Source organism: Psammomys obesus, unplaced genomic scaffold, assembly GCF_907164565.1.
Source record: "Psammomys obesus unplaced genomic scaffold, mPsaObe1.curated_primary_1811, whole genome shotgun sequence".
Lineage (NCBI taxonomy): Eukaryota > Metazoa > Chordata > Mammalia > Rodentia > Muridae > Psammomys > Psammomys obesus.
This window is the reverse complement of record NW_026591086.1, coordinates 22540880-22567046: the sequence shown is the minus strand read 5'-3', so window position 1 is coordinate 22567046 and position 26167 is coordinate 22540880.

Sequence of the window (26167 nt, the reverse complement as noted above, 5' to 3'; positions counted from 1 at the left end):
GAGAAGGACATAGTCTAGGACTTCGGGACATACACATTTGAGAGCATAGTGAGAGAAGGTTGTGTTCATTTGTATGTGTATGTGTATATAGAAACACATGTATGTGAGAAGGCATGAAGAATTCAATATCAAGTGGCTTCTTCAGTTAATTCCACCTCCTATTTTGGAGACAGTGTCTTTCACTGGACCAGTAGCTCCCTAGACTTGCTAGCCACCAAGGAGCCCAAGGAGACTCCTGCCCCTACCTTCCCAGTTTTGGAACTACAGACATGCAACACTGTATCTGGCTTTTACACGGGTACTTGGGATACAAACTTGGCTTGTCATACTTACACAGCAAGCACTTTCCTGGCAGCTCAAAAATGTACTTCTGAACTAAAAACCTGCAAAGCATATCAGAATTTAGGATTGGATGATACATAGCTGTCCATTGATAGTTTTGATAAATGTGAGTTCCTTTTATACACAAAGGCATTCTTATAAGCACCTGCACTTTTTGCTGAGATGGGAGACCTGAAATAACAAGCTCATGGTCTTGTCTCAGAAGACAAAGACGAACCATCAGTGCAGCACATGAGTTAAGTTACCATTGAGGGATAACTTTAAAAGGGATGACATGACACATAATAGCAGTTATCACTGAAATGGAAAACTCTGGAGAGCCAGGCGGATTTTGTGCTAAGAATGGTAACATAATTAGGGGAAAAATGATGGCAGTTCTGTATGTACTCGCTGACATCACCGTGGAGCCTGCTGCTAAGAAGAAAAATAGAGGCCAGATGAATGTTAGTGCATTGAATGGCAGAAAGAGTGGAAAGTCATGCATGCGTGCCCATTTTTATTTTAATGCAACTAATAAATTTACCAGTGAGAGTATGTAAATTCTTTGGGATTCAGTATTTTTATCTTTGAAGAATATAGAAACACGTGTGATAAACAGTGCCAGCATAGCCCACACTTTTTCACAAATACCAGTCCATCTAGACTCCAATGGAAGCTGAAGTATTGATGTTTGTAGCTGACTGGAAGCACGTAAGCCAATATGTCTAAAGAAAAGTGTGACCACTGAAAGTGCTCTTAGCTTCAGGCTGTTTTGGGGCATTTTCTCTAAGTCATACTAGAAGGGCTGATGTGGCTATTTTTAGAATAGAAGTGTCAATAAGGTCATTTTGAAGACATTAGTTTAACTTTCTATAATTTATTTATAAATTCACAATGCAGCTATTTATATAAATATTCATATATTTTACTTTATTATTGGAGTCTGTCTGTGACCCCCAGAGACTCCTTGGTTCACTGTCTTAGCCAAGGAACTAACCTTAATATCTTAGTCAAAAAGTGACTCTCCTCGAAATTGGAAGTCTCTAAACTCACAGTGAAGTGCTCTGAATATTAGCTTTGTCTGTACTTTATATTTAACAAAACACATCTGGACAGATACAGGAGGTCAGAGATGCGCAGATTTATGGAAGAAAAAGTAATAGGCCCAACTGATAGAACGTATCAGCAGAAATTGAACTGTGAGCTGGAGAGATGTCTCAGTCAGTGAAGTACTTGCTGTATAAGCATGAGGACCCGAGTTCAATCCCCAGAACACATGTGAAAACAAAATCCAAAACCTGTGCTCCTGCAATCTCTGACCATGAGAGATGGGAAAAGGTGGATTCTCAGAGCTCATGGAGCAGTCAAATTAGACCACTGAGAAACCATGTCTCAAGAAACAAGGTGTGGGTGATGGAGAGATGGTTCAGGGGTGAGAGAGGTCCTTGGTGTTCATGCACAGGACCAGGGTTTCGTTCCCAAAATCAATGCCATGGCTTACAGAGATCACTAACTCCAAATCCAGAGAAAAAGACTCCCTCATCTACCCTCCAAAGACACCAGGCATAAAAACAGAAAAGAACATATATATGCAGGCAAAGCACTTGCACAGATAAAATAAATCTAAAAAAATATTTTTAAAAAAAGCAGTAAGGTGAACAATGCCTGAAAAACATGTGAAATTGATGACTGAACCCCATATGCCCCAATGTACAGATATGTACACACACACACACACATGCACACACACAATTCATGAAAATACACTGGAAAGTGAACTTGACACGAGAAGGGTAGAAATCCTGACTCATTTTGTGGATGGTTCTTCTTTCTTTTGGGGCATGGGTTTCCATTGACATTCACAGCCTTATTACAACTGAGTATCTATGATCCTTAATTGCTTCGCAGTTTACCACAAGCAGTGAAGGCTTCAGTGAACAAGACCCTGGGAAAGTTACTGTTTCGTGCTTTGCATTCTTATTGCATTTGTGTTTTGATTAGTTAGGTTCATTTTGCACTTGATACAGTTAATGGGACTTACTTTCTTAATAATCAGTGATTGCTCACTTTTAGAGTTCCATATCATAGAAAATAACAGACAAATGAAGGCACTATTGTGGCTAGCCACCCATTATTTAATTAATTATACCTTGCATCATGCGAAAATATTTTATTGTAGCTTACAGTCATCTAATTTGAAGTAGAGTTTCTTAGTTTTTCTATGTTAAAACTAAATGTTAACACCTATGCATTTACTTTTTCAATAAGAAAAAATTTCCATCTAAATTTCATGTGCCAATATTCAGATTTATGTTATGTTGGTGAAAAATTATTAAACCATAGTATGTTAATTATCTCACATATTGCTACAGAAAACTAAAGGTCAAGATGTAAAATGTGAGGTTTCTTACATTCATTATTCATTTTCAAATTAAATGTGCTAATTATAGAAAAGTTTCTGATTTACAGAAAAAATTCCCATAAATGTAGTTTTCTTGTGGTTAACTCTCATTTCCTTCACTCTTACATTAGTATATTCATAATAATACATGAAAAATATATACATTACTAAGAATAATTAATAATTTATTTGTGTTTCTTAGAGTTTATTTGATGCCAACTTTTGTTCCAAAAGTTTACCCTGAATACCACATCGTATTTAAACATCTTGACCCTCAGGTTGCTCTTTCCTAATCCACTCAAGGCTATTTCTTCAGTTTGTTTTTTGTCTGTTACAGAAATTATTCATGTTCTCACAAGATGGTTAAAAAAATAACCATTCTCTTGATCTCTGAATTTGAATCATGACACAAGCAAAATTCATATCTTAAAGAACACATAAGAAAGACACATCAACACACATACACATAGCATTTGTTTGTTTGTTTTATTTATTTATTTTTGAGACAGGGTTTCTCTGTGTAGCCTTGGATGTTCTGGACTCACTTTGTAGACCAGCCTGGCCTTGAACTCATAGTGGTCCTCTTGCCTCTGTCACCATGCCTAGCGTTTTACTGATTCTTATTATAAGAATTATATCATGTGTGTTAATAACAAACTCTCCGTTTGGACATCTGTAATCTTTCCAGCAATATATCTGAAAAAAATGCATATGGAAAAGGTCTTTGGTAATTAATATAATACAGCTACTTATTGTATTAATATGTGTGTCTTCATGTTAATTACTAAGAAAAAAGTCATAGCAGACTATATTTTGAAACTGGTACTTAGTGCAAATAAAAAGTGGCTTTCACATTACTATCCATATGAAGTATTAATACAAGCTCTTTCTTATAATTCACTGCCTAAAATTGGAGCTTATTTTACAATTTTAATTGGATGGTAGAGCATTTTGGACAATTGCTTGAGTAAGCTATCCACTAAATCTATTAATACATTTGAATAACCAAGGAAGACTTCAGAATGAGACATATAAAATGGGGCATATGAATAAGAAAAGTAAATTCCACAATTACTCCGAAGCTACTCTAATGGAGGAAATAGATATAGCACATTCTCTTCTTTTGTGGGTTGAACAGTGCTATTTCTGTTAGGCTCATCCATTTGTGATCAGCTTGATTTTGACAAATATGGTTAATTTTACAGAGAATGAATGTTTAAGAAAGGCTCTATTACTTTTGCAGATTTATATATGTTTAAAAAGATGCTACTGAGTAATGAAGATAAAAATATGCATTTCTAGCAGCCAAAAATATTCAAAACCTGAATATTTATCAATTTTTATCTTCAGATATCTGAGTCATAGCCTTATGTGTGAAACTTAACCCCTAATAACTCTGAAAGAAATCATAAGACATTAACATTATGTTTTGATGATAGAGAGATGAAATAGAAATAAGATCATTAATTGGACATATATATATATATATATAAAATATGTAATTGGAAAAATATATATGTATATATAGCCATAAAGGAAAAGTAATTGGTAAAGAAGGTTTCATTGAATTCCAAACTTCCATTCACTAATGAATACCATTAAGAAAATGCAATTGAAGAAATTATTCGCAGGTGATCTAGCTCTCAATTGTATTGAATGGAGATTAAACAATGAATTTAAAACATTAACAATGACAAAATTAAAATAAAAAGGAAAGAAAAATGTGAAAGACTTGAACAGATATTTCAAATTGCCACATAATATTTAGGTAAAATGTTCTGTGTTTTTAATTGGGAAGTAGCACACTAAGATGATTCCAAAATCCTTGTGTACTTCATTCACTTCAATACAGGTATTTTTTTCTTTTTTCATTATTATTATTATTATTATTATTATTATTATTATTATTATTATCATTATTTATTACAATTTATTCAATTTGTATCCTGGCTGTGGCCCTTCCCTTCTCTCCTTCTAATCCCAATCTCCCTCTTCTCCCTTTGCCCTTCCCCTAGTCCACTGATAGGGGAGATCCTCCTCCCCTTCTATCTGACCCTAGTTTATCAGATCTCATCAGGACTGTCTGCATTGTCTTCCTCTCTGACCTGGCAAGAAATTTTGATAAAACCATATGATAGCAAGCTTGTAAAGCAGCATAAAATCATGTTGACCACTGTTTGTAAAAGGAACTTTTGTTCTCCTGATTCAATTGTTGTCTAAGAGGATTATTGACTCTGTTTCTTAACTGGGCCTAAAATGAGTCTAGCCTCTGTACAATCTAACATCGGCCTAGAATGTTTTCAGCTTCTGAAACCTAATTCTCAATAAGGTCATCCTTACTTTTTCTTACTGAGCCCTGGGCTGGCTGGTTCAACTCAGTTGTTCCCTCTACTCTCCTTCTTTTGCAATCTGGCTCCTCTTTTGCTTGGAATTATTCTGTTTGGCCTCAAACTAACTCCAGCGATCTGTTCTAATCTTCTGTCTCCTTCTCATTTTCTGGCTCATTCGATCTTCATCTTAGCCTGAAACCTGTATTTCTGTTACTCTCCTAAAATCTGCTTCCTCTCTCTCTCTGTATTGCCCCTTAAGGAGCTTTCCTTTCCTCTCTACTCCTGAGAGTTTGACTTATCCTATTCTGTCAAGCCTTTCTCTGATTCGTCACTGTTTCTGCCACCCAGTTAGACATCACTTTCAAATATGGGTGCTTCCTTCTACAAACTAACTTTACCTTCACTGCTCAGGATTAAAGGCGTGGGCCACCATGCCTGGATCTAAGTTTTTCTCTGAGAAATGCTCTACCATACTAAACACTCAGTAGCTGACTTAGAAGCATGTAGTGAAAGAATATTGATTCTTATATTTTTAACTGTTTTCTCCTTTTGATATTTTGATGATAGTTTAAATGAGAAATGTGCAACACAGACTCAGTACACTCAGTTGCAGTTGGTGCAATATTTGAGGATATTTAGAAGGTTGTAGACTTGCTGAAAGAAGTGACTGGGTATAGCCTTGGGAGTTCATAATTGTGTTCTACTTCTCGAACCCAATTGCTCTCCTTGCTTTATGCTTTTAGTTAAAGGCGTGAACTCTCAGCTTTCTATTCCAGTTGCCAGGCTTGCCACTTGCTGTTATGCCTCTGCAACCATCATGATGGATTCATGTTTTGAAAGTGTAATCCAACATATACACTCTCTTCAAGTTGCCTTTGAGCATGTTGTTTTATTACAGTAACAGAAAAGTAAATGACTATGTAGTAAGTATCTAAAATATGTTTTTAAATAGTCACAGATTTTATAAATTTCACTCACAATACTGTTTTGTTATCATTGAAGAGAAATAATATTTCTCACATTATCCACTTGCAAAACCACTTCCACAGTTACAGTTAATTTTAGATAAAAATTAGTGGCAGGAGAAGGAATTAGAACTTTGGACATTTTGATTATGACCTCCCAGAGAGAAAAACAGAGGTGAAATTATCTGCTCACTATTTCTGAAAGCCTGTCAGTGATCTTTTAGGAAAACTAACACAAGAGATTATTTTTCCATATTTCTTTGTTTTTAATATCTAAGTAGAGACATATTGGGAAAAATATGGCATGTATGCCTCAGAACTTTGAATGACAAAGAAAATAATTTATTCCCAATGAATAAGTCAGTATCAGTGTCAAAATCACTTAACCCCTTTAGATTCACTGCACACTCTGCTGATTACAAGTCATTCTCACAGAGGAACACACGTAGAAGTTTTATGGCATCCATTGAATTATTTAAAACAAGCCACAAACAGAGAAAATTTATAGAAACTGCCCCTACTAAAGAATATTCAGTAGGACTATAAAAGTTTCAGTTAAATGAAGCAAATAAGCAAATAGTAATTCTCCCTCCATGAGAAAAGAGACATTGTATAATGCTTCTGAAATAATTTACCAAAAAAAAAAAAAAGTCACATGGTGAAAAGAAACATACATTTAACAGTCACTGCATTATACTGTGGTGCAGGGAGACATGGGACCAGAATAAGAGTGGGTATGAGAAGGGTCCAAACCTTGGAACTCTTAAGACTGACAGGAATAGAATTGTTACCTGTGTGTTCCCACACAGGTAGCCCCGCGCCTCAACCTTTGCTCTTCCGGGAAGGTTACATAAACTGGTTACCAGATTAAACTTCGTCTTCCCCTTAGAAGGTCATGTTCAGCAGCACATGAAATTCCTCCTCATGCAAATGAGGCATCGCCAGAGTGCTGGTCCTGGCCAATAAAGTACACGCACCCAGAAAGTCCCTACCCACCAGTTAAACGTTTTTCTGGACTTGCTTTGTAGACCAGTCTGGCATGGGACTCACAGTGATTTGATCGGCTTGCCTCTGCCTCTCTGAGTGTTGGGGTTAGAGATGTGCACTACAGAGCCTGGACAACTCCTAAAAGGTTTAAGTAGCCTTTGTTTCCCCAGATTAAACGAGCTGTCTCACTGAAGCCATCTCCTTAGAAATTTGTTTCTCTCCACACTCATAGCTGCCTGAGATTTCTTTCACTCCTGTCCTAATTCCTCTCTCATTATAGTCATGGTTGCTAGGGTCAATAGCCCCAGGACCAGTCATGCCTAAGAAGCTGGATAAAAAATCCTGAATGGCATTATAGCAAAGCCCACCGGCTTTTTTGAGGCCTTTAATTCTAAAGAAAATTAAATAGGTAGATTTGTTTTACTTGCATGCATTGTTACTTTTCAAATTTATTTTAGTCATCAATTTTATGAGCAGGTTACATGATTAAGTTCACTATTTCATGTTTGCTCACTACATAAAAGCAAATATAAGCATAAAATTAGCATTCTCCTAATAAATACAAATCCATGAAATGTTACACATTACACAGTAGAAACTTAAAATTTTAAAATTTTTCGTGAGATACAGAAGGCTCACAGTAGTCTGGAAAGGCTAAGATTTGAAATACATGGTGTTCCCTGATTATTCTCCTTGAAAAGCATTACGTTACCTTAGATCACTCTGTTATATATCAGTCGGATGTCAGGGCAGCATCAAGACAAAAGCACAAAATCCCTTCCTGAATCCCCATTTGTTCCCATCACAGAGCTGGGTGTATCTTCCTTCCTCTGAAAAGACTTACTGGTGACATGAGTTTTTCTTAGTATATGAAGAATTGCAAAAAGTTGGGGATTTTAATGTCTGACAACATGTCTACCTAGCCATTTCCAGCTGCCAGTGTGGGAACAGGAGTTATATGGCTTCATTTGGCCACTTCAGTTAAAACATCAGGGAAGTAACTCAGTGACGGAACTGAGCAGCACGGGGTTAATTGACTGGCTCCTTTGCAGTTCTCTTCTTGGTACTTTAGTACCCCACAGTCATAAGTTATTTATCTCAACGATGCATTCTTATTATGCCTTTGGCTGGAAAACATACAATGAATACATTCTTCTATTCAGGTTTGTAGCCAGAACACTCCTTTACAGAAAATTAGAAAAAGCTCTGAGAGAGAGAGAGAGAGAGAGAGAGAGAGAGAGAGAGAGAGAAACACTACACTTACCACCCCAGGAACCAGATCCCTTCATTTTGACTATATAACAATCTAGAATGATATGGATAATGATATGTAAGAGAGAACCTTGTCAGCAGGATATGACCATTCACCCCCAATTCTATTCCTGAGGAAAGCTATAAATGTTTTATTAACCTAGGAAACTTTTTACTTAAGTAAATAGAAAAAGAAATGATCACATTACTATTTTCATTAGGTTCATGAGTTCAAAAACATTCAGTGATTTTTATCAAATTGTGAAATATAGCGAACGGCATATAACCTCAAGAAAAATAATTGCAATCATAGCATCATAGAGTTTGAAGATCTAAAAACATTACGTATAAAATAAACTTCCTATTATGTAGCATTTAGTAGAATGTAAAAAATTTAAAAGAAAAATATGAAAATTCTGCTTTTTAAAATTAACCAGTCAGAGTGATGTCTTTCCAATTGTCAAAGGTTGAATGCATGTTAAATTTAGGTATTCTACCTCATGTTTTGTTTAATATTAATATGTGAATTTTAAAATGCTGAACCTCTTCAAAATGCTTAATTAATATAAATTTATCTATGATATACATCATAAATATTTCATTAAAATTTCTTTATTTTTATACTTTGAGTTTTTAAAATAATTTTGTATTATACACACTGATATGGCAACTAGAAACAAATGGCTACAAATGGAATTCTAAGGTTTGACTATATGAAAATATTTTATTGATTATTCTTTTAAAAAATAAAATGTATACATAGGAAATCATGTAATTATAGAAAATGTAGCTTTCTGTTACTATCCCCTCTCTTTCTTGTTGAAGCATATATTGTCAGTATTGTTAGCCAAATTATTGTTTCAAACTACTGCATATTAAAGTTTCTTTCAGGATTTCTTAATTTTTCCAAGTCACCAATTATTACCTTCACCATGGAAAAAGTAGTGTTAGCCTTCTACGGCAGCATGCTTCCCGGAACATCCAGAAAAATGCACTAGCCTTTCACACAGCGTCCGTTTTACCCTTAGAGTACACGCAAAACATAATGTTAGCAATTTCATGAATTACCACATCAGAAGTCATGTTTGTGCGATTATCTCTGAAGTTTTGTAGAGTTTCGTGTATTTTCATTCTTCAAAACTCAAAACAAAACAAAACAAAACAAAACAAAAACAGAAAGTAAAACAACAAAAACCAAACAGGTTCTACAATTTTGTCTAGTGCACAAAGAACTACTTGCCCTTCACTAACCAAACCATTTCTCTGAATTTTTTTTTTCCTTAAATAGTGGTTATTTTTTTAATCTTTCTATATTCTCTTCTAGAACTCTTGGGCTTGCATTTATTTTGTCTTGTACTTTTGTATTTATTCAGTTTTATTCACCTGTGTGCCAAAGATTTAATTATGTTTTAAGATTCTGTTCATTTTTAATTTGGAAAATAACTACTTTTGTCATGCATTTTAAAAACGTATTTTATTCTTGCAACAAGACAGTAAGGCCCTCTTTTATCTATCTTTAAAAGCACATGGTAGAATCACACACATTTCCACTCAAGTTGCTGACTAAGTTCCCTTCGTATTTCTCAGTCCAATTACTGTAGCTTGTGATTTGTGTTTGTGTGGTAGTGGCGGAGGTGATAATAGTTTTAAAATTTTGTAACTTTTATGTTGGAGATGGAAGTATTTTACCTATTTATCCAAGTGCTATGAAAAGTGAGTCTGTTGGATGAACACAGTAGTGCACTGGGATTCAGCAAATGGACGTTTTCTTCTGATTAATTCTGTGATATGTGTGCTGCCTAGAGACCTTTTAATGTATTCTGATGAATAAAATTCTACTCTTTTCTAGAGAGTGAATGCATGGCTAGTTGAAGTACTTGATAAGAATACGTAAAAATATGGTGGGTCTTGGCTTAAGAATGATTCCAATTGCTTCTGAAACAAATTCCAAGTACTGTTTGCCACAATGCCTGCATTTAAATATGTGTATGTACTAATTATTTAAGACATGTGAATATGTATTCTTTTATATAAATTTTTAAACTATTTCCATTTTCTAAACTATGATTATTTTTCCTCTTTACTGCTCTTCTTGTCCTTGTAATATTTTTGTTTAAAGATTATTTCCAAAGCAAGATTTATATTCATCTTTTCTATCTCTATCAAGAATAGAAAGACTTGAAGGGGAGAGGAGCTCCACAAAGAGAGTAATAGAACCAAAAAATCTGGGCAGAGGGGTCTTTTCTGAGACTGAAAATCCAACCAAAGACCATTCCCTGCCCAGATGTAGTCAATGGCAGCTCAGTATCCAAGTGGGTACCCTAATAAGGGGAACAGGAACTGTCTCTAACATGAACTCAGTGGCTGGCTCTTTGATCACCTACCCTTGATGGAGGAGTAGCCTTACCAGGCCACAGAGGAGGAAAATGCATCCAGTCCTGATGAGACCTGATGGCCTAGGGTCAGATGGAAGGGGAGGAGGACCTCCCCTTTCAGTGGACTTAGAGAGGGGAATGGGAGGAGATAAGGGAGGGAGGGTTGGATTGGGAGGAAATGGAGGAAGAGGCTACAGCTGGGATACAAAGTGAATAAACTGTAATTAATATAAAAAATAAAGATTAAAAAATATAAAACCTTAATTGAATATAACTCAGTACCAACTTGTTTGTTAGCAATACTGTACCACTTTAAGTTCTTAGTGCTATTTGGGAATTTTTGATTATTTCATGCCACTGCTAAGAGAAAACCTGATACTACCTCAAGAAATTGATTTGATAATGAAAAGTTTCTAAAACATCACAAGAGTCCAGGCAGAAAACAACAACAACAAAAAAAAAAACAAAACAAAACAACAACAACAAAAAAAAACGAGGCTCAGAAATACCACTCTGTCCAAAAGCAGGTTATCTGATTGGTAAGATCTGATTTATGATCCACATGAGCACATTTGGTAGCCTTCAGCCAAAATTTTCCAGAAACTCAGTCACTTAGTTATGGATGTGACATGCTTGCATATTTAGTTAAATTAGCATTCACTTCCTCTGTCTAGGATGGCCTCTTTGGGACAAAACATCATTTAACTGTAAAAAAATGCTTTCAGATAATACATTATAATACATTCTGATATAACAGTATAGCAGCAACAGTATAATTTTTTAATCATACTATTGCCAATTTCATATATGCAGATATAATTTAAAACCAGAGGAACTATAGAAAAATTAATGTAAAGTCTTCATTACAGAGATAAAATGTCACAGTCTTGATAAATTGTTGAAAGAATAAAAATAATTGTAACTGAGCCTCAAAACAATATGTAAATGTGAGTAAACCACAAATAATTCAAAGACTTTTAGTACATCCATAAGAGATGAGCATGCCATTTTCATCCTGTGTCATTTTCAAAAAAGTAGCCACATACAGAGTCTCCTTAAAAGTAATTCAGTATTGTTTCCATGGAAATTCTAGGAATTAGATTTTAAGAATTTTAAGACACAGATTAAGTGTACTACATAAGGAGGCTTTCCTGAGCAAAATAAATAAGACAAAACTCTTAAATTTGCTATCATTTTGGACATATAGTAAACTACATTATATTTGTATATCATTTAAAAATACTTCTAAGTTTGAATGTATTTCAATTCTAGACCCTCTCAATTTTAAAGTGCTCATTTTCTATCTTTCAAATTTTTAGTATTTCAGTTTGTTTTTAACTCTGGTCCCTCCTTCCAAAGTGAGAAGAGAATTAGGCAAGACTTTTGAATACCTCATTTGTTTTGTGCATTTTCCCCTACATGTGATGGGAATATTCTGAAGAAAGAATGGAACAATTTGGCATTCTAATTAGGCCGTTGTAGAACTTAATTTGCTGAACTGTAATCACCGTGTTTTTCAGCTTCTTTCAATGCATATTTCAAGTAGAGAAACAAAGACAGCAGTGAAGAGGCTACCCAGCTGACAGAAACATCTGGGGATTAAAAAGTTTGAGGTGCCCACTTGAAATTAGCCTGGCATTAAACACAACTTCCAGCCCAGACCTTGACACTTGCAGTCCTGTGCATTCGTGCTAACGGAAGACAGCAGTTCTTGAAAAGGCAATGGATTTGATGAAATCTATTGTTCAAATAATAGCCAGGAAAAATTGTGACAGCCTATTTTATAAACATACTTCAGGCTGTTGTGACATATGCAGTGAAAATAAGATCTAGACCTTTATATGAAAACCTCCCTAATGTAAGAAACAGACAAGACAGCACAAGCACACACGCACACACACACACACACACACACACACACACACAAAGCAGACTAAAACATTTTATTTAATATGACAAGTAAATACTGTGTATAATAGGTAGATTTCAACCGAACCTAATGTTTGCTGCTCTGCGAGAGGAACAAGATTGAACACAATACTTCCATCTAAATTTTATTGGAGGTGGTTTGTAACTCAAGCACACTGGAAAATAGGAAATCTGAAAGTAAGAACTAAATAAGGGCAGGGGAAATGATCCTGTTGGTAAAGAAACTTGCTACCAGGCCTGACGACCTAAGTTCCACCCCCCAGAATCTGCGTGATGGAAAGAGAAAACCAACTCCTGAAATTTACCCTCTGACATCTCCACATGTACCATGACACATGCACCATGACACACTCTCCAAATGCTCAATACATAATTGTAATATGATTGGGGAGCATCCTATAAACAAAGTGTCTTAGTTTAGCTAGGGGTAAGCACCAATGGAATAGTAGGATTGCTATAATTGGCTCCTTTTATTATATACAGCATTCCTTATATTAATTTTTTTTCAAGCATATTCCCTCCTCTTTCTCTCTCTCTCTCTCTCTTTCTGTGTGTGTGTGTGTGTGTGTGTATGAATGTGGAGGGTATGTGTATAGCAACAAGTATGTGTATGAATGTGTGTGTGTAAGTCAGAGGCAAACATCAGTGCCATTTCCCCAGACCTGACTGTCTTGCCTTTTAAGACTCGAGATTTACACATTCAGCTACACTATCTAGCCAGTGAACTTACGATTTCTCTTGTGTCCATGTCTGCAGCCATTGGATTTTAGATAATTGCTGCCATGCGTAGCTTTGACAATGGTAGTGGGATCATAGTGAGTCTCATGTTTCAATATGTTAAGATTAAGCTATCCCCAGCCTCAAGATAACTCTATAAAGGTTATTTTATTTCAGGACATGCTCTTGGAAAATGATAAATTATAATAAAATATCGAGGAATTTGAAATAAGGTAGAGATTGTCTTATGACTATGGTGTATATTAAATCCTACTGCAGTAAAATGCTTTTTTTTATTACAAATGGCATCTATTAATATCCTGAAGAGCTAGTGTATCATGGAACATAATTTTAAATCACTGATTTGATAATTTTTAGCTAACTATACATATAGTATCCCCAGATATTTTTGTGATCACTTTTTTATACTTAATAAATTATTTTGAACATAATACCAGAAGGAAGTCTAAACACCTGGGAAAAAAGACAAGAACACTTACTAAAGAGAATTTACAGTACACATTTCTGCACTGTTATATGAAATAAATTGCTCTTTGCTTACAATACTAGGTTAAATAAATTTCCTATCCAGTTTCAAGATTAAAATGAAGATATAATAAATACAAATTATTTGTCATACGGAGAATTGCAATCTTGCATGAGACAGGAGCACTCTGTAAGCTAATGGCAGATATTTAAGGCCATTGGTTATTTCCTGTATGTCCAATGGTGCAGTTGTTTGACACCAATGCAGATTTGCTTGAAAACATCAGAACTTGACTGTGTAACCTAGATCTTTTTTACTGAAACACAGGAGTAGAGTGGCTACTCATCAAAATATTTTGTTACTGAACACCACTAAACAACAGACAAACTTTTAAATTAAAACAAACATAAGTTACAAGTCCGCATTAGTAGCATTTATTATTGTTTTCAGAAAGGAAAAGTTACTCAAAACCATTCAAATCTAATAATAATAAAGCATTATGCATGCAATTACTAATTACATGTGTTTTCTATCCTACCAAAGTGGAACATGGAAATTTTGATTTTAAAATAGGAAAAAAATTACCTAAATTATTGTGAAGTTTAGCAAAATATTTATTCAATAAAAGAGAAAAAGTCATCTATGATTTTTAGTCTGATACTATTTTCCTTGTGGACAAGATCAGAAAAAGAAAAAAATGTAACAGAAATTCAGGAAATATCATGGTTGGCATAAAAATCTTCTGATCAAATACTACAAAGACCATTGTGAAAGACAAGAGTTCTTTTGTACTAGATAGAGAAAGCTGTGTATTTTGTGACTAAATAGGAATACATAAGTAGACCAAGAGAATTGTTTGCTCCGCTTGCCAGCTGGAACCATGCAGGTTGTGCCAGAGAAGGATAAGAAGGTTCCTGCTCTACCAGGAACCCTGACGAAAAAGTGAATTGCAGAGTTGAAAATGCAGCACCTGCCAGAAGTAGCTTGTTTTAAAAACTGCGGTGACCTAGATCCTTTGTCCAAAAGAAGCCCATAGACTGCTCAGTCTCCAAGTGGCTGCTCAGTCTCCAAGAGGGTTCCCTAGTAATGGGAACAAAGGCTGTTTCTGATATGAACTCAGTGGCTTGCTCTATGATCACCTCCCCCTGGGGGGGTGCAGCCTTGCCAGGCCACAGAGGAAGATGATGCATCTAGCCTTGATGAGACCTGATAAACTAGGGTCAGATGGAAGGCGAGGAGTTCCTCTCCTATCAGGAAACTAGGGAAAGGACATGGGGAAGAAGAGGGAGAGTCAGTGGGACTGGGAGGAGATGAGGGAGGGGACTGCAGCAGGAATACAATGTGAGTAAATTGTAATAAATAAATATATAAATAAATTTTAAAAAACGCTTTGAAAGGCAAGGAGGAAGGCTATCTATGAAAAAACAAACAAACAAACAAACAAACAAACAAACAAACAAAAAACCAAAAGTTGTATCATAAGAAATCCAGGACTGAGATGATAACGGATAGGATAGTAAAAAAAGCTGCAACTTCTATGTACTTACAGAACGGAAATTGGTGTTTGTCATTAGAATCCAAGGTATCAATGGTTTAAGTCCAAAAGTCCTCTTGTGGTCCTTCAAATTATCTTCTCCATGAGGTGGAATGGAAAAGAAAAAAGAAGACAATTCATTTGGTTGAATTTGGAGATGCTGGCAACACAGAAGACCAGAAGAATACGCTTTTTAAACTGATGAACTAAGGTGTCTCCCACAGTATTTTTGTTATATGGTCAGTTAATAATCAGTGGCAAAACAAAAAAAGATGGCAGGAAGACTAAAAAATGTTAATTTTATTATTTGCTTAGTAATTTGGTACTTCAGAGAGAAAAAGATGAAGATTCCTTTTCCAAGGGAATGAAAGTTGTATATGAGTGGGTATATGTTCTTAATATAGCGAATACTGTGTAGAATACTAGTTAATGAGTTATAAAAAAACAAAAGTGTGTCCTGTTCAGCTGTGTACAATGATATTTATTGCTATTTCAATATAAACATAAGCATGTTATTTTAAATAAGCATTTATAACTTATCCATCAAATTAATTTTACAATTTGAGCAGGAAACTGGATGTGAATTTTATGTTGTTGACAAATGATGTAATGTGCACCTGGGCCTAGGAGATGCTTAATCAGTGTTTCAGTCTGTGTTCAAATCGTTCCAATCCTTGGCTCACTTCTTCCTTTGAATTTATTTTGCAGGTATTCTGTTCCATTTCAAAATAGTGCATTGTTGGATATTTTCCTAACCTGATGCAATATTAAACTAGGCAAGTGATACATATGTCTGCCAAAAATTAATACAGGCACACATTTTGCAACTATCCATTATTATCTTCTTCCCATACTTTCTCTATTTCTTTTCCTCTATGCACACACACACACACACACACACAGACATACACCACATATAAGTTAATGAATAAGGAATGGTAGTTGAAATTAACACCAATAGTAAGGATATTACACTAATTATGAGCCACATTAAGACATTTTTTAATTGAAAGTACCTCTTCATATACTATAGTCTGATTAGAATTTTCTATCCTCCAGTTCCCCCATATCTTTCTCACTTTCCCATCCACCCAACTCTACTCCCTTTCTCATTTTCTCTTTAGAAAACAAACAAGCAAACAAATGAATAAAGCAAACAATAATTTACAAATGCACAAGAAAAGCACACACACTAAGAGGCATACATATACAAAACCAAAAAAAATCCATAAAAACAAAAAAACAGCAACCATAATATACAAGCAAAACCCACATAAGACTTTCTGATCACCAATGGACTTTAATTCCATGGTGTCTTAAGATGAAAAACTGAAAATTTATTTTGGTCTAGTGACATCCTAGTCATAATAATGCCACTGTGTGGCATGATAATGACACATCTCCCTCATGTTTATGATGCTGCTTGTCTATCAGACCTTGTCAGCTATATAACCATATAACGTTTATGACTAAGTATAAAATGGAATACTCAATAGTAATGTATTGAGAGACAACCCCTGAGTTCATGCCAGAGACACTCCCTGCTTCCCTTACTAGGGAACACACTTGGAGACTGAGTCTATGGGCTACCTCTGAGCAGGGGTTTTCATTCCTCTCCATGTATGGTCGTTGGTGTGTGTGTGTGTGGGGAGGAGGAGTTGCATTCTTGCCAGGCCACAGAGGAAGAGAATGCAGCCAGTCCTGATGAAACCTGATAGGCTACTGTCAGATAGAAGGGGAGGAGGACCTTCCCTATCAGTGGACTAGGGGAGAAAGACAGGGGGAAAAGAACGAGGTGGGGTGGGAATGGGAGGAAGTGAAGGAGCAGGGTACAGCTGGGACGCAAAGTGAATTGTAACAAATAGTAATGATAATGATAATATTAATAATAACATGAACAGAAAAGTTACATTTGAATAAAAAGAAAATCATCAAAATCTTGGAAATAATAAGGCATGTGTAAAAATTCATAATTAAGAGACAATTTAAATATGTAAATAATTGGAGATATAAATTTAAAAAAAAAGAGTAATGTATTGGGCTACTGCTTTATCATGTACTTTTCTATGCTCTGTGCTAAAATTTTCTTGTAATTTTAGTGTATATTTCTTGTGCTAAATTCTTCATTGTGAAACCATGTGCCTTGGTACACTGATAAACTTGGTGAACATCCCTTGCCTAAGGTGTCTCTTGATTAAATAAAAAAACTCCATTAATTTGTGGTTATCTTAACATCTAGACTTCTGTAGTATGTTCACACTGCTACAAAATCACCTACTGATGCTTTTCTGAGAAGCGCATCCTTTTGCATTGTTAGCGTGCTGTATGTTTTCACAGCTTTTGGAATTGTGACTAAATTAGCTTGAGGTCACTGACCGTAGGAGTTCTAGATAAGTGTTTTGTAAAAAAATATCATAAATCTTTTGCTTTCTGTCTACAAATATTTATATGTACTGGTAATAAAATATATGCATTTCCATTTCTTTTCTTTTATTTGTGGGGATTATTATGTATGATAGTCTCTAAGGTATACAATAAACAAAAAAATATTTTGGGTTATCAAATCCATATTTTTTAATAGGGAGATGGACAATAAATAAAATTTGTATCTGGACTAATGTAGAGTAAATGAATAATTCATCTAAATATCTCTTGCTAAAAGTTGCTATGTATTGACTTCTAGGCTACAAATGACCATGGTAAAACTATCCAATTGTCCCTGGTAGACAATCAAATGTTAAGTGATTACAATTTTCCCAACAAGGTTTTGGTTTTCTTGGTGTTAAGATAACTTTTGTTTACAACTGATTTTTAAAACAGAATGATGATTCTGTCTTTATATGGTGCCTTTATTACAAAATTTAGTATTGAAACCACCAGAAGTATGCATGCTCCTATAAGTTGTCATTCTTCTAATTTCTTTAAAAATATTATATATATATATATATATATATATATATATATATATATATTTAAATTCTGAGATATAAAGACTGCAACACACTAGAATTGAATGGTTATTAAAGAAGAAGGTCCTATGATTCCAGATTTAAGAAGTAGCATAGTTGAGGCCATTACCATTTATAAGAATTTATTAAATAAAAAAAACTAAATGGAAAACTCTAGATGTTATTACGGTTAGAAAAATAAAATAAATTATCTGTCCAAAATTATCTTTAAAGCTCATTTTAAATTCAGGTTTTAAAAATACAACATAAAAATGATGTTTAAAATAACACATGAAAAATCAGAGGCATTAGGGGATAGCTGTAAGTTTTTATCTTCAGAATTCACAAAGTAGAAAGATAAAAGAATTTAATGTATTATAGATTCATGGCCATGGATTTCCTTATGTAGTAACAGTTGACCATGGATCCACCTTATGTTAAAAACAATGGATTTGAAAACAAAGCAGAAGATGGCACATAATAAGACATAGGCTTCAAAATACAGGTGTTACATTTAAAAAATAGTACAGTTTGGATACTTGTGTCATCAGTAATATTTGTTAAAACCTATAAGGGAGGTGCCATGCCAAATGGAAAAATCTAATTTCAGTTAAGACCCAAGCTGGATGATATTACTACTTCCTCAATGCAAGCTGATGTATTATCTGCTTTCTTACCAAAGTAGGAACTCGGAAAATGCTGATCAGGCAAAATGCAGAGGCATGTAGCCAGAGAACAAAAAAAGTATCAGCAACAATTAAGTACAGAGAGCCTTTTCCCCAGAAATACTGGCAAATGTCCTGAGTATAAAATTCAGAAAGGATACATTATTGGTAATGAAATTGAATATGTCTTAAAACAAATCTATAAAGAGATAGCACATGAAACAATTCTATTTTTAGATATAAATATTAACAAATTCATTCTTTGAGAGTCAGAATATGTAGAAAAAGTCTTCCAGATGTCAAAATCATACTAACGGAATAATTAAGTCCAAACATATAAACTGGATTCTTATCACTGTTTAACTCCAAACTCTCATCCCAAATGATGATGCCAAATGAAAGTAAACAATAAGTCCATGAAGAGATTTGCTACCAAAATAATGGAACTGTAAAACACTCAGATCTCTCAGGTCTGTGGAAATCACAGTTGAACAAGCAGAATGTAAGAACTGTTGAATATACATGATATTCACTAGAAATTCAGAAAAATTAAATAGATTAAATATTAGATATAGGATCGAAATATTCCTCTGACAGAGGGAGGATTATGATGTAGATTCTAGAATCTAGAGGCTGCAAATTTATCCTCAAACATTGCCAAAATGAGTGCAAGGCAAAACAAATGTCATGATTTGTAAAAGAAACAAAATCAAGAGATATTTACAAAAATATAGAATGTAATAAATTTGAGACATACTACATGACAACAATCTATACAGTATAAACAGGTAGAAAATATCATTCAATGTAATCAAAACCCAGAATTGAAAGAAATTTCAAAAAAGAGGTGCTGAACTTTAAAACAGTTCATTCCTTCAAAAATTCTAAAAGAAAAATAACAAAAAAATCAAGACAGAAATTGTAACTATACAAGAAACATAAATGTAATGTATAAAATTTAAATGACATAAAAACAAAAATGACATAAAAGTTTACTTTATGATAATAAATAACAGATTACAAAATACAGAAAAAATTGAAATAATGTTTTTTGATGAAAGGTAGTGGGAACCATTCAAATTAATTTTCAGATTTTAAAAGTAATGAAACACAAAATAATGACCTGTAGAAACTTAACAAGTTTTTCTGCTATAATTTTATTTCTTTTTTCTTACAATTAACTTTTTTATTTTTTATTAATTACACTTTATTCACTTTGTATCCCCCCATAAGTCCCTCCCTCCTCCCCTCCCAACCCTACTCTCCCTCCTCCTTCTTCACGCATGCCCCTCCCCAAGTCCACCGATAGGGGAGGTCCTCTTCTCCTTCCTTCTCATCTTAGTCTATCAGATCTCATCAGGAGTGGCTGCATTGTCATCTTCTGTGGCCTGGTAAGGCTGCTCCCCACTCAGAGGGAGGTGATCAAAGAGCAGGCCAGTCAGATTATGTCAGAGGCAGTCCCTCTTCCCATTACTATGTAACCCACTTGGACACTGACCTGCCATGGGCTACATCTGTGGAGGAGTTCTAGGTTATCTCCATGAATAGTCCTTGGTTGGAGTATGAGTCTCTGGGAAGTTCCCTGTGTTCAGATTTTCTGGTTCTGTTGCTCTCCTTGTGGAGTTCCTGTCCTCTCCAGCTCTTACTATTTCCCACATCTTACATAAGATTCCATATACTCTGCCCAGCAGTTGGCCATTAGGCTCAGCATCTGCTTTGATAGTCTGCAGGGCAGAGGCTTTCAGAGGCCCTCTGTGGCAGGTTCCTAGGTTGTTTCCTGTTTTCTTCTTCTTCTGATGTCCATCCTCTTTGCCTTTCGGGATGGGAATTGAACGTTTTAGTTAGGGTCCTCTCTCTTGATTAGTTTCTTTAGATGTACAGATTCTAGTAGGTTTATCCTATGTTATATGTCTATATGAGTGAGTATATACTGTGTGTGTCTTTCTGCTACTGGGACAGCTCACTCAGGATGATCCTTTCCAGGTCCCACCATTTACCTGCAAATTTCATGATTTCCTTATTTTTCATTGCAGAGTAATATTCCATTGTGTAGATGTACCACAATTACTGCATCCATTCTTCAGTTGAGGGGCATCTGGGCTGTTTCCAGCTTCTGGCTATTACAAATAAAGCTGCTACAAACATGGTTGAGCAAAGGTCCTTACTGTGTACATGAGCCTCTTTTGGATATATGCCCAAAAGTGGTATGGCTGGATCTTGAGGAAGCGCTATTCCTAGCTCTATTATCATTTTAAACAAGAACTGTAGAAATAAAATCTGAAGGACAGGAGAGAAAAATTATTGGAGGTAATGTTAACAAACTGAATATTTCCAAGTTTGGTGACATTAATCTGATATTGTCAATATAAATGATGTTAAGAAAAATAGAGAAAAAAATGCCAAGATGTGTTATAATAAATCCACTGAAAATAATGAAAAAGAACAGCACTCAATAAAAGGAGCCATTATTTGTAATAGCCAGAAGCTGGAAACAACCCAGATGTCTCTCAACTGAGGAATAGATAGAGAAATAGATAGAGAAATTGTGGTATATTTATACAATGGAATACTACTCAACAATTAAAAACAGGGAAATCATGAAATTTGCAGACAAATGGTAGGAACCAGAAAAGATCATCCTGAGTGAGGTATCCCAGAAGCAGAAAGACACATCTGGTATATACTCACTTAAAAGTGGATATTAGACATATAATATAGGATAATCATATTAAAATCTGTATACCTAAAGAAGCTAATCAAGGAGGACCGTGGGTAAGATAATCAATCCTCATACAGAAAGGCAAACAGGATAGACTTTGGAAGAGGGAGAAAACAGGGAATAGGACAGGAGGCTACCACAGAGGGCCTCTGAAAGACTACCCTGTAGTATCAGGGCACATATTGAGACTCATAGCCAAACTTTGGGCAGAGTGGAGGGAATCTTATGCAAGAAGGAAGAGAGATAAAGACCTAGAGGGGACAGAAGCACCATAAGGAGAGCAACAGAACCAAAACATCTGGGCACAGAGGTCTTTTCTGAGACTGATACTCCAAACAAGGAAGATTCATGGAAATAACCTAGAACCCCTGCACAGATGTAGCCAATGGCAGCTCAGCATTCAAATGGGTCCCTAGTAAGGGGAACAGGGACTGTCTCTGACATGAACTCAGTGACTGGCTAGTTGATCACCTTTCCGTGAGGGAGGAGCAGCCTTACCAGTCCACAGAGGAAGACAATGCATCCAGTCCTGATGAGACCAGATAGGCTAGGGTCAGATGGAAGAGGAGGAAGACCTCCCCTATCAGTGGACATGGGGAGGAGCATGGGAGTAAATGATGGAGAGAGGTTGAGATTGGAACGGGGTGAGGGAGGGGCCTACAGCTGGGATACTAAGTGAATAAACTCTAATTAATAAAAAAATTAATTTTAAGAATGCATTATATGCAACATGCAGAGAGTTTAAATGAACAATCTGGACAAGCAGTGCTTATTGGATTTAAATTGTCTGGCGATAAAGTCATTAAATATATATTTTAAAAAAGCTTAAATGCTGTCTAGGAATATATTATGAATGAATCTCAAACCCATCACATGGGAGAGAGCCAACCTCTGACACTACTAACAGTACTCTCCTATGCTACAGAAGCCTTGCATAGCTGTCCTTTGAGATGCTCCACCCAGCAGCTGATCAAAGCAGATTCTGAGACAGCCAAACATCGGGCTAAGTCTATGGAGCCCTGTGGAAAAGTCAGGGAAAAGCTAAAAGGACATAGAGGTAACAGGAGCTCCACAAAGACCAACAGAGCCAGCTAACAATGGCCCAGAGGGGTTTGAGGAGACTGAAGCACCTAACCAAGGACCATGCATGGAGTAGACCTAGACCCCCTACACAGATGTAGCCAATGGGCAGCTCGGTCCTCATATGGTTTCTCTATTAAGAGAAATGAGGGCCAAGTCTGACATGGATTCTGTTACCTTAATTTTGACCATTTCTCCCTGGCAGAGATGCCTCACCAGACCAAAAGGGAAGAGGATGAACTTAGTCCTAAAGTGACTTGGTGATCTGAGGGGCAGCTCCCCTTTAGTGAGGAACAGAGAATGAGGGATGAAATCTTAGGGTCGTTTTGATTTACATTTTCCTGATGGCTAATGAGGTTGAGCATGTTTCTCTGCCATTCAGTATTCCTCTGCAGAGAATTCTCTCTTTAGCTCTGTACCCCATTTTTTAATTGGATTACTTGATTTTTTTCTGTTTAACTTCTTTAGTTCTTTATATATACTGGATTTTAGCCCTCTGTCAGATATAGGGTTGGTGAAGATCCTTTCTCAATCTGTAGGTTGTCGGTTTATTCTGAGGACAATGTCCTTTGTTTTACAGGAGCTTTTCAGTTTCATGAGGTCCCATTTATTAATTGTTGCTCTTAGAGCCTGTGCTGTTGGTGTTCTGTTCAGGAAGTTGTCTCCTCTGCCAATGAGTTCAAGGATATTCCCCACTATTTCTTCTAAGCGGTTTAGTGTGTCTGGTTTTATGTTGAGGTCTTTGATCCACTTGGACTTTAGTTTTGTGCAGGGTGATAAGTATGCATCTATTTGCATTTTTCTACATGTAGACTTCCAGTTAGACCAGCACCATTTGTTGAAGATGCTATCTTTTTTCCATTTAATGGATTTGGCATCTTTGTCAAAAATCAGTTGTCCATAAGTGTGTGGATTTATGTCAGGGTCTTCTATTCGATTCCACTGTTCCACCAGTCTGTTTCTATGCCGGTACCATGAAGTTTTTAGTATTGTTGCTCTATAGTACAACTTGAGATCAGGGATGGAGATACCTCCAGAAGATCTTCTACTGTAGAGAATTGTTTTAGCAATTCTGGGTTTCTTGTTGTTCCATATGAAGGTGAGAATTTTCCTTACACCCATCAGAATGGCTAAGATCAAAAACTCAAGGGACAACACATGCTGGAGAGGTTGTGGATAAAGGGGAACCCTCCTCCACTGCTGGTGGGACTGTAAACTTGTACAACCACTCTGGAAAGCAATCTGGCGCTTTCTCAGACAACTAGGAATAGCACTTCCTCAAGATTCACCTATACCACTCCTAGGCATATATCCAAAATATATATGGACATTTATATGGAGCAAATAAGGACATTTGCTCAACCATGTTTATAGCAGCCTTATTTGTAATAGCCAGAAGCTAGAAACAGCCCAGATGCCTCTCAGTGGAGGAATAGATGTACAAATTGTGGTATATCTACACAATGGAATATTACTCAGAAATAAAAAACAAGGAAATCATGAAATTTGCAGGTAAATGGTGGGATCTGGAAAAGATCATCCTGAGTGAGCTATCCCAGAAGCAGAAAGATGCACACGGTATATACTCACTCATATAGACATATAATATAGGATAAACCTACTAAAATCGGTACACCTAAAGAAACTAATCAAGAAGGAGGACTCTTGCTAAAGTGCTCAATTCCTATCCAGAAAGGCAAAGAGGCTGGACATCAGAAGAAGGAGAAAAGAGGGAACAAGTCAGGAGCCTGACACAGAGGCTGTCTGAAAAGCTCTGCCCTGCAGACTATCAATGTAGATGCTGAGAATTATGGGCAACCTTTGGGCAGAGTGCAGGGAATCTTAGGAAAGAAGTGGGAAACAGTAAGATCTGGAGAGGACAGGAACTCCACAAGGAAAGCAACAGAACCAAAAAATCTGAGCACAGAGGTCTTTCCTGAGATTGATATTCCAACCAAGGCTATGCATGGAGATAACCTAAGACCCCTGCACAGATGTAGCCCATGGCAGTTCAGTATCCAAGTGGGTTCCATTGTAATAGGAACAGGGACTGTCTCTGACATGAACTGATTGGCCGGCACTTTAATTCCCTCTGAGGGGGAAGCAGCATTACCAGATCACAGAAGAAAACACAGCCATTCCTGATGAGACTTAATTGACTAGGATCAGAAGGAAGCAAAAGAAGTCCTCCCCTATCAGTGGACTTGGGGAGGGGCATGCATGCAGAGGGTGGAGGAAGGGAGAGATTGGGACAGGAGGAGGGAAGGAACCACAAAGGGGATACAAAGTGAATGAAGTGTAATTAATAAAGAAAAAATTAAAAAAAAAGAGAGAGAATGGGGGATGAGAAAGAGGGAGGGAGGGTGTGACCAGGAAGAGAGGTGGGAGGAGGCTATGATTGAGATGTAAAATTAATTAATTCATTAAAAAAATTCTGAGATGATGAATTACGAAAAGAAGTTATAAAAAGAATGTGCCTCAAAAACAAATAAATAAAAATAAATACAGGAAGATGTTATCAAATGAGATTTTTAAATGATAAAAAGCCGCCTATTAGGCATCAATAATATAAATTAAAATTAATTCAATAATGGGAAACAATTCACCATGCAAATACTAGAATAAGAACCAAGAATTTGAGGGGCGGAGCCAAGATGGCGACTAGCACACACAGTTTCCAAGCTGTGGAAGAGATAAAGTTCTGAGTTGATGAGTGGAAGAACTTCTGAAGCCAGGGAAACAATGGAGAGACCTTCTAAACAACAGGGAACATCGCAGGAGGTGAAAACCTTGGTCACCCAGGGACTTGTTTGGGGAAGGTGAGAAACGATCCTTTGATCTCTCGGCACTCCCCTCCCCCAGACCTCCCTCCTCCTCGGCACAGCGGACACGCCTTTCTCAGCAGAGACCTAACTGCCTGGGGCCTGCAGCCACTGAGGCGGAGCCCCAAGCCCTTTATCGGCAAAGGCCAGCAGTACTGTGTCTCACAGCCCCAGATTCGCGCAGCGGCTGCACCATCCTCCCAGGGCCCGAGTCTGCTAGATGCCATACTAGCTCCTCAGGAGCGCCATCACTGTTGGTACGGCCCGCCCAATCCCACAGTGACAGAGAATACGCTATATACTCACCAAAACCAGACAGAAACGCCATACAAGCTAGACACACCAGGCGCTGGGCCTCCGAAGCTTGGAGAGCACAGTAAAGAGACCCCAGGACTTCCCAGAAAGCATCTGGACTAGCAACCCAGTCTCCAGATATAGCGGGACTTTCTAACCTGGTGGCGGAGTAGCACTGAGCTGGCGGAGCACATCAGCCCTCCAGTTTAAGACTAACCAGGGCCAAACCAGAGAACAGAAAGGCTGGTTACCCCAATTCCTACTGACGTGACCACCCTGAAATCTCCAGCTGCAGCAAGACCTCATAACCTGGCAGTGACAGCAGCACGGAACTGGCGGAGC